This window comes from Pistacia vera, unplaced genomic scaffold (genome assembly GCF_008641045.1).
Source record: "Pistacia vera cultivar Batoury unplaced genomic scaffold, PisVer_v2 Contig570, whole genome shotgun sequence".
Classification (NCBI taxonomy): Eukaryota; Viridiplantae; Streptophyta; class Magnoliopsida; order Sapindales; family Anacardiaceae; genus Pistacia; species Pistacia vera.
The window spans coordinates 1,673,627-1,685,848 of NW_022196413.1; positions in this window are offsets into that span (position 1 = coordinate 1,673,627).

A 12,222-nucleotide genomic window follows, 5' to 3' on the forward strand; every position below is an offset into this window, starting at 1 on the left:
NAAAAAAAAAAAAAAAAAAAAAAAAAAAGGGTTGTAAGTGTGTAAGTCTGAAAATACTTACATTGTAGGTAAGCATGCCAGTGTCTGTATCGATGTACACAACATATCCCTCCATTGGCGTTTTCTTATGCCTTCTCTTTCTTGATCCCTTATGTCGTTGTTTGGTTTTTTGTCTTGCACTGCTGTCCCTTTGAGCATTGACATTATCAACTGTAGATGCTTCAGACTGAGATGAATTTTTCTGAGAAAATAATAGAAATGTCAAACTATTTTAACCTCACATTTAGAGTTTACAATATACAGTTTAAAATATGGAAACTAACCTTTGTACATGTTCTTGCATTGTGTCCAGTAACCTTACAGACATTGCATGTCATAATTCTACCATTCCTTGACCTTTTTGTTATTGTTTTTCTCTCATCTAGCTCTTTCCTTCTATTCTTTTTTGGTCTACCAGGTAGTTTCTTGGACTCAAGAGGTAAGATAGATTGTTTGCCTGTCATTGGCCAAAGTAAATCACCATTTAAAGGCTTTGTTACATTGTCATTTAGCTTGAAGTATCTCCCTTTTCTATACCACTCTGACACAAAATCCTAAATTCTCTCCTCTCTAATGTACAACACACACGACAAGAGGGCAAGGAATGCCACTCAATTGCCATAACCCACATGCACATTCATGTGTTAATAAATTAACCACTTACTTCTGAACATTGTGTTTGACTTCAAACCCATTTTTTCTTTGTGTAACCAAATGGCAATAAGCACTCTCTTTCTTATATTCATCCAACATTTTCATGATTTTATCAAGAAACTCACCCACCCACTTACTAACCCTCTCTCTTTTTTCAGTTATTCTGTTCATGATTCTAATCTTGATGTCCTCGAACATACTAATGATAGACATATACCTTGCCTCAATTATGGAATGGTTGAATGCCTCACATAGATTATTGTCCACCATATCACACTTTGAATAAACGTTGAAAAATGCCTTAGACCAATGACATGGATCAACCTTAAGGAGATTAGTCTTAACTTGTGAATCTTTTTTATCCAATTCCTTTAGAGCTTGATGTAATTGGTGGACTATCATCGACTTTACACACTTCCAAAACAATGATTGAAGCCTCCTCCCTTTGTGCTCTTTCCTCCAGCTTGCAAAAACATGCCTTGCACAGAACCAATGTTTTGTAAAAGGCAATAATGCCTCCACAGTTAGGCATGGCAATGGGACCAGGCGGGATGAGGATTTCATTCATGTTAGAGTAAATGCCCTAGAGCTAATCAATTATTATAGAATTGACTATTTGTAATAATGTTCATTGATCAATTAAAGACATTTTATACTATATCGCATAAATCATCATTATATGTATTGATATATGTCCTTAAAGTGGTAGAACTGTGACGAAGGTATCAAGTATTTCAGATCTTGATAGTGAGAACCCTATGAGCACATAAGGTGGCCATTCTAGAAACGTTCATAGCCTCAGTATTATTCTGAAGTAAGGGCACAGATAATACGGTAAGACTATCATAGTGTTGAACGACCCTGTCGAAAGGCAGTGACTGATCTCACATATCAAGGTTGTTTGGTGACAACCTGGTGCAATACATGGGTGCTTGCTATAGGCAAGTTCACTGGACTGACCCACCAGAGGATTCCATATGGATGGTAACCCCAGTGTCTGTGGAACAAATCCTCTAACGAATGATGGTGCATGTGATCCTTAGACTTGAGATCACCGGCGCGCCTTGTGCACCGATTAGTGTAGTTTGACACTAGCCTAACGTAGTTCTATTCAGAGCTGTCAATATAGTGGTGATTGACTACATCAAGGAGTGTTTGATAATGTACAGCGGAAAGGGAATGTTGGAGGCCCGTCCCCGCCCCGTTAATTTTACATAAACATAAATTAATTTGAACATTATCAAACACAATAGTTAATTCTCGTCTACATGACAAACAGTTAAATTAATTGCTTAAGCATAGTTAATTCTCGTCCACATGACAAACACTTAAATTAATCGTTTAAACATAGTTAATTTTACATAAATATGGGTTAGGGTTTGTTCTTGTTCAATTGTTTAGGGTTAGGGAAATTGGGAAAATATGAGTTTATATAGATAGGATAATTGTGTAATTAGATGAAATATAGGGGTATTAGTGAAAAGTGTGTGTGTGTGTATGTATACACATGTAATTTTTAATTTTATATATTATATACGAGGCGGGACGGGGCAGGAAAAAGGCATCACCCACCCTCACCCCATCTAGGAACGAGGATTAAAACGCCCCCCACCCTCGCCCCATATGGGGTGGGGCGGTATGGGTCCTCGGAATTCCGAGGAACATTACCATGCATATCCACAGTGGGTACTAGCCCCTACATTACAAATAGTAAAAATCAGATAGATTTTAATGTAAAATGAAATAATACATCTTAAAATCAGGTGTATTAGTTTCAATGTAAGAATCAATTAAATCTTATTCAATACATTAAGAGGTATAAAAAACAGAAGAATCCAAGCACTAATACACTTTTAACTAACTGATTACAGATTGAAGTAATTAAGAGAATTAAGCAAACAAGCACTAGCGAAAACGTTTACATGAACTTCAATCACTGCCTGCACATTCACCAAATAATATATCTACCAAATATAAACGAGTCATGGAATCTGAAAAAATCTGCACTCATTGGGCTGGACAAAAAATGTGAAAAAATTATGGTTGAAAGCCCTATGTGTCTAGATTCACTATATTCAAACAGGTCATGAATCAGAGTTTTCTGGAGGAAGTAATTGCCGTTTAAGCGAAGGAAGGTCAGACAGTCAATTCTGGACCTTCGCTTAAATGGTCATAACTTCATCTAGAAAACTCCGATTCACGAACTGCATGATAAAGGTGTGGAAATCCGGTTAACCGAACCGGATGGGGTGTTTTTTGAATCGAACCAGTTTGGTTCAAGTAATATTCCGAGCCGAAACTGAACCAGAATATCATATGAACAGATTTTTAACCGAACCGATAATTTGGTTTAAAAAAAGGTTAACCGCTTTTAAACCGGTTTCATACAAAATCTTAAATTCCAGAACAATTTTACAACATAACTTATTCACTATCTCCGATTATTCTCACAACAAGAATCAACAAAATTTAAAACTGTAAAATAATCCCAACTTTCTTCCCAATCTTTTAACACTATTCTCCTCAATATTTTAACTTCCTGGTTGCTTTTACAAGACAAAAATCATGGATTCATGAAGGAAAAACCAAAGAAAATAAAAACTTAAAACTAAGAAACCCATTTGCTATAGATCCGATGGTTAAAGAAAATGAGAGATGAGAGTGGGTTGGTTAAGGATAGGTGAATAGATGTGGGGAAGAGAGGCTTGCAGTTGCGCTGTTGCGGATGGTGGTGGGGAAGCTTGTTACCGATGAAGGTGTAAATGGTTTCCCGATACCAGATCGCAACCAACCGACAAAGGCTTCAATCTAGATTGCCGCACGTCGCCGACAACCGAACACAGCTTAACATCTGGATTTACTGGAAGAGAAAAATGGTGTTGGTAATAGCAGGAGAAGGAGGAGTGAAGATAAGTAGGGGCCAACTGGGGACTGTGAGAGGTGGTGGGTATTTGAAAACGTGAGTGGAGCCTTTTAAATTTTAATTAAAGATGGCTAGAGTTCCAAGGAGGTAAGGAATTAAATGTGTAGTGTTGCAAGAATTAAATGCGGTGTCTTTTATATTTTTAATTCTTATTTTCTTAACTCTCTCTCTCCCTTTTGGTTTTAGATTAAATTAAAAAAAAAAAAAAAATCAATTCGTAAAACCGGGTTTGATTAACCGATTTAAAATTATATTTAAACCATTAACAGAATCGGTTTTTTGGTTTTTTCAATTTTAAAAATCGAAACCGAACCGATTACTTTAAAAAACTGATTTTTCGGATCAGTTTTGGTTTGGTTTTCTAATTTGGTTCGGTTTTTTGTTTTTTTTTTGCAGCCCTACTGCATGAAGCGTGTGAAACTAGACACATAGGGCTTTCAACAATAATTTTTTCCAGATTTTTTATCTGGCTCAACTAGTGCAGTTTCACAGCCAAAGTTGACCTATTAGCAGCCGAAATCTTGAATATTCACTTTTTCTTCTTCACTTTGCTCAAAACCTGAACAAAAACTTCAAACAATACACCCTAAACATGAGAATATAGCACAAAATTCAGCATTAGAGGTAAAAAAATATGTAATAATATTACCTTCTGTTGATCAGAAATAATAGTCATCCCTCTTCCATCTGCAGCCTCAATGTCATCCTTCAGAAGAGTCATGAACCAAGTCCAACTGCTCCTATTCTCACCTTCCACAAAGGCCTATGCAATTGGGTACATTTGGCTATGGGGATCCTTAGCAACAGCAACCAAAAGTTCACCCTTATATTTTCCCTTCAAGAAGCAGCCATCTAACTCAATTAAAGGTCTACACACCTCCATGTAGCCTTTCTTTAATGCATCAAAGCATACATACAACCTCTTAAATTGTAGGTTAGAGTCATCTGCGGTAGATGTCAACAACTTCATTGTACTACCTAGATTAGACCTATGCATCTCAACTACATAATCCCAAAGTCTGCCATATTCATAATCAATGTCCCCATTCATCATTTCAATCATTTTATGTTTAGCCCTTCCACACTTAGATAGTTGCACGTCAACCTTTAATTCTTCCTTAACTAATTGTTTTAGTTCTCTTAGTCTAATACCAAGAGTTATCTTTACCCTACTCAAAAAGTGATTTGCTATAACTGTGGATGTCACTTTCCTATTACTGTAGGTCATAGGACATGTATGTGTTTCATTGCAAGTTTTGACAATGAACTTACCAGAATTTTGCTCATATGATGCATAAACATAAAAGGAACAATTTGTAACACTACACTTGACACCAAGCTTCTGCTACTTGCATATGCTAAACCTAGTCTGAACTCTCCTTTTGACACAATATTTGATCACTGCATCCTTGAATTGTTTTGGGTTATCAAAGGTTAGGTTTACATGGAATTTTGGGAAGGAACATTTAGGATCATACGCAACAGTTTTCCTAGGCTTTCTTTTACCATGCTCAATGATAAGTGCTTGAAAATACACTTATACTTAGTGGTTTATAGGTATCATTTGTGGGAAATTAGGATTAATTCGCATGAATTAACTTAATTGTTTCATAAACGCACTTTTCGGGATCACGGGTATTTTTTGTTGTGTTTCCAAGAAATAAGGATAAAAAATAATATTTGGATGAGAGATGATGTTGGCAAGAGAATTTGTGATGACTAGAAACAAACGGATCGAGAATCGGAGTTGAATTGAAGAAGTTATGGAAGTTGAAGTAAAGAAAAGATTCTAGATTACGTTCTAGCTTGAGCATGCCTCGGTATTTTGAAAATATCTTGAGATTTAGAATCATATTAAGACGATTCTTGGACCGTTGGAAAGCTGATTCAAAGGGCTACATTTCATATGTTTACCACTTTTCCAAATTCTGTCGTTATCGAGTCCAAAAATCATCATCTCTGAAGAATAGTGGAATGATGCGGGAAGAAGACCTGTAGCTATTGTACCGCGGCACACTTTTTCCAATAGCTATTGTGCCGCAGCACAGTGCCGCGGCACAGTCACGACAACTGGGAACTTCTCCTCCGTTTTTGACTAGGAAAATAGGGTTTTAAGAGTCCTAAACTAACTAGAATTAAGGAAAACAAAACCCTAATCATTGTGAGATATAAATAGAAGTCTTTTAGCATTATTTAAGGGGAATGATTTTAGAGAAAAGAGAGAGAACAAAGATATTCAAGAACTGAAGAAAAAGGGAGATTAAAGAAGGCTTGGAGAAGAAGAATTGGAGGAGATCATCATCAACTTCATTAATCCAACCAAGTTTCACTAAGTTTTTCTTCTTCTTTGTTATTATTATTTGTTATGAATAATACAATGATATTCTCATATTTATTTATGAAGAACTAATTCTTTTGTGATTGAGGGCGATTCCAAAACCCTATACATGTCTTGTGATTAATAAAATCTGCATCTATTTATCTTTTGATCCATCTTGGTTATGTGATTATTTCTCTGTGAATAGGGTTTAGATAGATTGTCTTAATTGTTTAAGTGCGCAATTAAATAGTTAGGATTAATTTATTAATGCCAATTTAGGTTGTTTAGTACGGAATCGCTTTATTAACCTAAATAACTAGTGGTAAAGTGTATGCCTGCATACATGGGGGGTAATCACTCAAGATAACTAAACCGACCATATGAGTTTAGCCTTGATTTAGTAGGTCTCTCACAACTTAATGCTTTTATTACTTTGAATCTAGAGATCGTATCCTAAGTTATCTATTAAATAGGGAATTGAGTTATGACTGTGTCTAATCCAACGACTCAGTAAGGAGAGATAGAACTTATCAACGTTTGGTATTTTCTGAGCTGATGTGATTAAGAGGGTAGAAAGTTAAAGAGTGCTTTTATTATATGTAATTCATGTCTAGTGGTGACGAATAAACTTTCAATCTAGTTTCTCTTATTTATCTCTTTTGTGATTGTCTGCTTGTTTTATTTTGTTTGATAGTTTTTGTTGAGTTTTTATAATTCGTGACAAACCCTGTTTGAAGTAGATAATTAATTGAGTTCACAAATCCTCTGCGGGAAAGACCCTTACTTGCTCTTTGCTACTACACGACATTGCATTAGAATTTAGTGAGGTAAAATTAGGTGTTGCATTTGCATGCATCACTCAACTTCATCTTCCTTCCCCTCACTTGATGTTATAAAGCTACCAGCATCTGAACTATAGTACTTTCCACCATCATCACCTATATTAACTTGAGATTTTACACCTTCCTCATTAAGATCTTTCTCCTTTTTATCATTAAGCTCTTGTACTCGTTGTTTTCGCAACCTTTCTTTTTGCCTTGAACTCTTTCGCAAATTTTCTGTACTCTTGAAGCTTAAAATCAGACTCATAAGCTAGCTCCTCAACCTCAAAATCCCTATCATTATCACCATCTAAGCTTCCATTCCCACTATCCTCACTACCCTTAATTCTCGGATCATTCTCCTCTATATCACAATCACCCTCAGTAAAATGACCTTCTTGCCCTTGAATACCCTGTTCAAATCCATTATCCCCAATACAATATGCATTTATACCCTCCATTCAATGGCAAACCTAATTTGCAGACAAACTTAAATTATGCGGACCAGCAACAATGACAAAAACATGTGCATCAAGAATGAAACAGTCAACACAACTTTTCAAACTAGAGAATAAAAAATAGTGACAACTCACCTTTTTCTCTTGTCTTTATCCTGCAATCTTCAAATTCTGCTACGGTCCTACCCAATCTTCCACCTCTTTAATCATAGCACTAAAACAAAACAAAGTAAAAAGTTTGCTTGGGTATTCAATCGAAGACAAAAGTAATAGAAACTAACAGTTGGCTATTTACACCCCACCCACTGACAATCAGTATTTTACAATGAAATAAACAACACACCCTACCCACTGACAATCAATATTTAACAATGAAAGAAACAACACACCCACCCACTAACAATCAATAATAAAAAGTTAACGAACTCTGACAGCCCCACCCTATGAATAACAAAAAATCAATAAAAGGGAAAGTCACTTGGCCTAATACTGGAGACAACGACATCCGACAAACCCTAAACCCAAAACGATTTGCTCTTTGTGCTTCACGTTTGTAGAACACTTTAACCAAAAACTTTCTTATTTTTTCTTTTTATTGTGTTTCAATCAAACCGTATTTGAAGATGGAAAAGACAAATTAAGTAGATTTCATTAGGATATTTTCTTTTTCTTGGTAAGATTTGTTCAATAACAGCAACAAGAGTTTGGATTTTCCTATTTCTTTTGTTTCAATCTAAAGGTGGAACAAATAGGTGGGATTAGGCGAGTCAACCCTAACCCAGCCCACATCAATCCGGGTTTAACCCAACCCGCATATATCCCGTCAAGCGAGTTGGACCTTCGTAGGCCAACCTAGCAACTTGGTAGGTTATATATATATTTTAAAAAAACCTGTCCAATTTGCCAGGTTGGGGGTTTTCAACCCAAAGGGTTGGACGAAAAAATTACATTAATTTTTTTTACAAAAACCTATTTTACCCTTGAAATATAGTTGTTTTATAGCAGTTGGAGGGATCTTTTTGGTCATTTTCTTTTTCCATTTTTTTTTCCTATAAATATGGCCTAAACTCTCATATTTCCTTAGATCCCAAATTCTCTCGTTCTCTCATTCTCTCTATTGAAATCTCTCAATTATTATATTTGTTGTCAATTTGCTCTCATTTTAATTTTTATTAGTTTTTGTAGTTTTCAATTCATATTTCTAAATTCCAATTCTCCTTCTTTAATTCTTTATTTCTTCTATATCCATTTTTTTTTTTAAACTAGAATGGATAGATATTTCCATCCCATCAATTTCGATGATGACGGAAATTATCATAGTCCCCCTGAATTTACCAACGTAAATGTAGTAGATTCAAATAGCCCCACTATCCCATTCTTAGAATCCGATACACCTCATAATATTCACCCTTCCTTCCCATGCTGTTATAGCTCCCGGTGGTTCTAGAAGTTGTCCTCGTAATCGTCATCCTTGTCCAACTCCATCTCAAGCAGAAGCGGGTTCATCAACTGAAGTCGAAATCGACGATAGACACACATTAGACGTTTGGGTGCATTTCGATAAGTTTTACGAGACAGAAAATTGAGTTCAAGTGAAGAAAACAAGATGCAAGTATTGTGGAAATATTTATAAAGTTGATGCAAGTAATGGTACTACTACTTTAAAAAGGCATGCTAATAAACATATTACTCAACATGGAAATAGAGAAACCAATCAAACTCAAATAACTAATATGGGTACTACTTGGCGTTGTAATTCTAATGTATATAGGGAATAATTAGCTTTATATATTGCTGCAACTGATCAACCTATTAATATGACTAAAGATAAATATTTTGAAAGATTTATTAAAAATTTAATTTTTCCAGGATTTAAAAGTTATTTTAAAACTGCAACTAGAAATAATTTAATAAAATTGTTTGGGAAAATGAAATTAGAATTAAAAAAAAAAAAATACATAGTTATCATGTTAGTGTGGCTCTAACTGCCCATATTTGGAGTACTGGTAGAGCTAGACAAGATTATATTTGTGTGACTAGTCATTATTTTGATAACGAATGTAAATTAAATAAATCTTTATTGGGATTTAGATTAATGGATGTGGATCATAGTGGTAAAAAAATTTATAATAAAATTTTTGAAGTTTTAGGAGATTATGATATTGTTCACAAAGTGATAAGTTTAACTTTAAATAATGCAAGTGCTAATAGTAAAGCTATAAATTTTTTTTCAAATAAATTTTCCTTTTTATGACAATTTGAAGTTTTTTCATCAACGTTGTGCATGTCACATTATTAATTTAATTGTGAAAAGTTGTCTGAAAAAAATTAAAAATAATATTGATAGAATTAGAGATTCTTTAGCTTGGATTATTAGTAGTAATAGAAGAAATGTTGAATTTCAAGATGCTTGTATAAAATCAAATATGTCTCCTAGAACTTTTGCATTAGACATGACTGTTAGATGAAATAGTATTTATTAATGCTTGATTCATGTTTACCTTATGCAAATTTAATTAGTTATTTTATAGCAAATAATAGGGGTCCTTGTTATTTGATAGATAGTGATTGACATATAGCTCAAAAATTTCATTTTTTTTCTTAAATTTTTTTATCAATCCACCGTACAACTTTCTGGTGTGTATTATCTTACTAGTCCATTAGTAATACATACAATTATAAAAATTTCAGATTTATTTAAAAAAAAAAAAAAACAGAAATAATAAAAATTTAGTGGGACCAATAGAGGCAATGGAATTAAAATTTAAATAATATTGGAAACCTATTCATTTTCTTTATTGGTTAGCTGCCATATTTGATCCTAGAATTAAATTAGCGCGTTTAGAAAATGGTTTAGACACGTCAAGTAAAAATTTACGAGATGGAGCATATGCCAATCAACTAAGACAGATAAGAGAGTGTCTTGCAGAGGTATATTTGCAATATGAAAACATGTATGGGAACCAGCGAAGAGGCGAAATACCCAAGGAAGTAGCATAAGAAGAAACAAATGAAGACTTCGACTCCTAGCATGCACTTAATAGACCAAAGAGCACCCGAACCCGAACCCGAAGCACAACCTCCTCTTCAGAAGCATCAACAACGAATGTACTGTCCTCCATACAGCTACAGAGTAATGAGCTTCACCAATATTTAGGAACCCCCGACGTGCTCTAGCAGATCCATAACAAAGAGCCAACTTTGATGTCTTAGTTCCTGTCTCAACTGTCTCATCCAAACAAACATTTAGTGCAAGTGGAAGAATTTTAAATGAAAGGAGGACTAAACTTTCAAAAAAAAAAAAAAAAAAATGATTGAAGTCCTCACATATCTTTGAGATTGTGAACGGTCGCTCCATCAGGATCAATATGAGGTTGTCGACGATACTTTAATAGAATCATTTCAATTTTGTAATATAGATAATACAGATGAGGAAGGTCCTAGTCAACCCCCAAATTAGTTGTTTTGTAAATTGTAACTTTGTAATTTGTAAATTAATTGTCAATTATTGCACTCTATTTTCCTTACCAAGTTTTTGTCCCAATTAGGTTTTTCTTGGTAAGGTTTTTAACGAGACAATAATTGTTGTAATTTCTTATTTCTTATTTTATTTTTTGATAAATGAATAAATCTAATTTTTCTTATATTACAATTTAATTGTATTAAAATTGAATTAATATTTGAAATGTTAACAAAATTTTTTTTATGTAATTGAATTATTGATATTTGAGAAGTTAGCTAAAAAAAATTACACAAAAGAAAAAAATAAAAAAAATTTCGGGCCAGCCCAGCTCGGCCCGCACCAAAACCCGCCAGGTTAGGGTTTGCGGGCCGGGCTAGGCCTAACCCGGCCCACCATTTTGCTTAACTCGCCACGGGCTGGGCTAAGCAGGTTATTTTTCCACCTTTATATCAATCGATACTTTTAGGCTTTAATTTTGTTTTAATTGCTTAATTGTTTGATTATGCGATTAGGCTGAGTGTTTAATTGGGGCAGGTTTTCGTTCTGGGTGATTTTGGTTATTTGTGTGCTTTTTGTGGAATTAAAATTGCAAGAAGGGGTATATTTGAAAAATTTAAAATATGAAAATGTACATATCAACCCTAAAAAAGCCCACGTTAGCACTACATGCAAACGTCAACCCTCATAAATTTCCACATACACATTTTAGAATTAAAAAAAATCCACGTCATTTATTTTTAACTGTGTTAGAGGTCGGTCTTTAAAGTTTTTGATGGTATACAAGTTCGGTACCTTCAATAGAAATAATTAATAGTTTGGTACTTTCAACAAAAAAAAAATAAAAAAATAGTTCGATACCTTCAATAGAAAAAAAATAATTCAATACCTTCAATAAGAAAAAGTGATAGTTTGGTACCTTCTGATGTAATTAAACCTATGTTATATATAATAATAGAGAACATGTTTAGAATCTAATAATTGATATAAGTATATAATAATTGAAAATATGTTTTAACTTTTGGCTTATAAATCTTAACTCATGACTTACATAATTTATGTTAAGAAATCATATGTTTTTAATTTGCCACCCAAATATTTAAAAATACATTGATAATTGATTCAAATTCCATAATTACAAGATTATTTCCTTGTTTTAATTTATAATGAAAGATTTTTATTGATGGATTTCAAGATCTATAATTAACTTATTTCTAAATCTTTATTATTAATTTAGTTTTTCTAGACTCTCCTCGGTTAAAAAATAAAAAACCATAAATATATTTTTTTTATTCGTCTCTTGGTCACTGAGTAATATACTTTTTGAATTAAAATAGGAAATATAATTTTACTAACTTCTACAAAATTATATATAAAGTAAAACCTCTTCATAGTCATAATGGTGGGACTAAATAATTTTATTACTATAAGGAGGTTATAACTTAATGGAGGTGTAATTACAAAAATTATAGTTTTGATTTCTTATTTTATAATTCATGTTTTAGTAGCATAGTATTAGGATTTCAATTCATATTTTAGTAATATTA